The sequence below is a fragment of the Bison bison genome, unplaced genomic scaffold (assembly GCF_000754665.1).
Source record: "Bison bison bison isolate TAMUID 2011002044 unplaced genomic scaffold, Bison_UMD1.0 scf7180017834017, whole genome shotgun sequence".
Classification (NCBI taxonomy): Eukaryota; Metazoa; Chordata; class Mammalia; order Artiodactyla; family Bovidae; genus Bison; species Bison bison.
This window is the reverse complement of record NW_011472410.1, coordinates 43392-47306: the sequence shown is the minus strand read 5'-3', so window position 1 is coordinate 47306 and position 3915 is coordinate 43392.

Sequence of the window (3915 nt, the reverse complement as noted above, 5' to 3'; positions counted from 1 at the left end):
GGCTTGCTTTTCACCACCTAATGCAGACAGATGATACAAAAATTCCAGCCCCAGGTCTCAGCATGAACATTTTGCTTTCCCACTCACAACATGGAGTCCACTGTTATCCATGCTTTCATGCCTAGAAATTGTTGATACCTTCCAATTATTAGGTGACTTGACAAAATGTAGATGGATTCTTACCTTTTGGAAACAAAATGCAATATACCAGCTAATGCCAGTTACCTAGATATGCACCCTTGTTCGATACCTACTAGATGTGGGAGTTTGGGCAAGTCACTTAAGTTCATTGATTTCATCTTTCTTCATCATATAATGAGGATGACCTCTACCTTACAGGGTTATTGTGAAGTTAAAATAACTAACAAAATGTTTGACAGAGTAAATTTCAGGTTTTCTTATTGTTGTTCACTTCCAAACACATAAACAACCCCATACACTCATAATATCCACAACACATATTTTTAAAAATCCATTACATTTTCTTAATTTCTTCCTTTTTCTATAAGCAAAAGGCACCTTGACCTCAAAAGTATGTGTGATCTGAGTTAATTTCCAACTCAATAGTGATGATGAATTTTTAATGACCCATCCCCTCCCAGCTGTGCCATTACCATGGCGACTAATAACACACATTCTTGAGATGGCTCTTGGGGTCAGCCAGCCATGTGAGAGCAGTGTGACACGATGATGGTAACTGGCCAATCAAGAATAACCCACACTCTCATTTGCATGGCATCCTAACTCAGTGGACATTCACTCTTAGCAACTAAATCTATTTCAGTGTATACACCCAACATATGTATAGCTATTTTAATTTATATAGAGATATACTAATGGGCTAACATATCAGGAATGTCTTTAGCAAATTTAGAAATAGAAATTTTGAAAGATAAAATGAAATAAAGATGTTTTCCAAAGTCCTTAATTAATCCTTCAAACACTTTTAGTTAATTCTTCAATACACATTATCCATATAGGATTAGGTTAATACAACAACAGTCAATGTAAATCAACATCCCATATAGTCATCTTGACTATTTCAAAATATTGCAACCATATCCTTCCCAGATCTGGTTAGAATACCACTGTTTTTATCTTGTCATCTGGCCAACCAAGATGGCATAACTAGAGTGGGAGAAGGGCCACTTCTGACATTTTCTTCCCATTCACTTTGTGCTTATACTATTAATAATAGTTTCAACTCCTGTTTCTCTACAAGAATTTTTTCAATCATTTGCTCATTTTGTGAGGATTGAACCAATAGTAAAATTCATAAATATATAGGTATATGTAAGTGACTTGAGATTATTTTCAATATATGGAATAAAAACTAATCAGTGAAGGTAACACTGCCCACTCTCATATATAGTATATAGATCAAATGAAGGGTTCATGGCTATCTATACAGCAAAACTAATAGAGCCTAGCTATTCTTTCAGTAGAAAGAATGATACATAGAGGTTCTAAAATTTTCTCCTTGGGGTTCCCTGGTGGCTCAGTGGTAAAGCATCTGCCTGCCAATGCATGAGACACAGGTTTGATCCCTGATCTGGGAAGATCTCACATGCCGTGGGGCAACCACGCCTGTGCACCACAAGTATTGAGCCTATGCTCTAGAGCCCAGGAGCCACAACTACTGAGCCTGTGGGCCGCAGCGACTGATGCCCGTGTGCCCTAGAGACTATGCTCCATAATAAGAGAAGTCACCACAAAGAAAAGCCTGTGTACCACAGCTAAAGAGTAGCCTTCACTTGCTGCAACTAGAGAAAAGCCTGTGCAGCCATGAAGATCCAGCAGAACCAAATAAATAAACTTTTTTCTAACAATTTAAAAAATATTTCTTCTCAGACCCCGTGGATTTTGTTTAAGTATGCACACTTCCCCTCAGAGACCACCACTCTCATCAGCAAAGTCTAGCCCTTGTCTTTGCTCTTCTGAGGCACTATAATAAGCATGTAGTTTCAGGTCATTTCTTTGAATCTTTTGAGTTCACATCCCCAATCCTGAGCAAGACAAGTGCTCACTGAGCACATATTGTTGGCCAAGTATCCTCCCAGATGCCACGAGGAATGCAAATAAATAGGAATTCACACCTACATTCAGAGAACGTAAAAGTCTAGCTGGGGGATATGGGACTTCAGATTTCAGCTTGTTCATAGAAATGGGTTTTTCCATTGAATGGGATACATGGTAAGTACACAAGGGATCCTTCCCTCATTCGCTCATTCAGCACCTCCTGAACACCTGATACATACAAATAGTTCTAGGTGCTGGCAGACGGAAAGGTGAGGAAGCTATAGGCCCTGATCTCCCGGAGCTTTCAGCTGAGCAGGGGAAACAGGCAAGCACATAGCAATGATGTGACAGACCCTAGCACCCACAACTGCATGCCAGAGAGTTGGCTGGAAGAGTGCCTGCCTCAAACTGAGGGATGAGAGTAGGAGTCAGGAGAGGGATGGGCCCTGGGCCATGAAGGCTTCAGGGTGTGGAGTGGGAATATAAACTCTGGAGCAAGAATTTAGCCTCTCTGAAGCTAAATAATGGAGGAATAGCTTGTGTGTGAGCAGGGATGGTGAGGAAGTTCATCACTCACAGAGCTGGGCAGAAAGGCCAGCTACAGCCGGGAAGATGCAGGCAGCAACTAGGGTCCAATATCTAGAATGTTAAAGGGGCAGAGACCAACCCTAATGAAAGGTCTGTAGGCTCTTCAACCTTAAAACACTGCTTCCAGGGTGTGAGAGCTGTGCTGGATCCCTACGTACAGATTCAAAGGAGATCCATGGCCAGCAGATATGCTTACATGAATTCAAAAGCTATTCCCTCAAGGTGGTTGTGATGCACCAGATTAACTGGGGAATGATGGTGTTAGGATGGGGCCTGATGGTGGCAGTAAAAGACACAGCATGATGCAACTATGTTGGGGTCTTAGATTTTTCTGCCTTTCCAGCTCCCTTGAAATCACACTGCTAAGGCATCTCGTATTACCTCTAACTCCCACAGCACCGCTACAGGAGAGATGTCCTCGTATGCATTTTACATGACAGGAAACTTGAGGCCTAGAACCATTAAGTAACGCCTCAGGATCACATACTCAGTCGGTCCCCAACTTACAATCACCAGATGCCCAGGCCACTCCAGACCAATTCAATCAGTGTCTCTAGGATGAGACCCAGCACAAATATTATTTTTAAATTGCCCCAGCTAAGTCCAGGGTGTAACCAAGTTGGAGAACAGGTGTAATAAGCATGTAGTTTCAGGTCATTCCTTTGGATCTTTTGAGTTCACATCCCTAATCCTGAGCAAGACACCAAGAGCTCACTGTTGGCCAAGTATCCTCCCAGATGCCACGAGGAATGCAAAGAAGGCTAGACAAGCCTAAGATATGTCTGACTCGAAAGCCTCTGCTTTTCCCCATGCCACACATGGACAGATTAACCCCTCTTGTTCCACCAAGATTTCCTGGCCAGTCAAAACCCTCCAACAAAGGCACTTTCCAAAAATCTGTGGGTATGAAGAAAGAACAGTGTGTGAGGGCTCCACAGGCAAGGCATTATAAGACCACAGCACAGGACCTCTGACAGGTAGAAGCCAGAAGCAGGGAAGCTCGCACAGGGAGACAATGGCACTGATGAGCTGCTCCATCATTATAAATAAACTGACAGAACAGTGGGGAGCACAGCTCTGGAGTGCTAATATTACACGCCAGGAACAGATCTGACCGGAATGACTGAATGACTGCCACTTAATGCTCAAAAAACCAAACAAAAAGAAGATTCAGCAATAGTCCTTAAAAATAACACATCTTTCTCTTTTCAAAAAGCATTTTCAGCAGTATGGTAATTTCCCCCAAATGGCAATCAATAAAGTAGAGGAAAACAGAGGCTCAAGAGAGAGAGAATCCACCACAAAGCA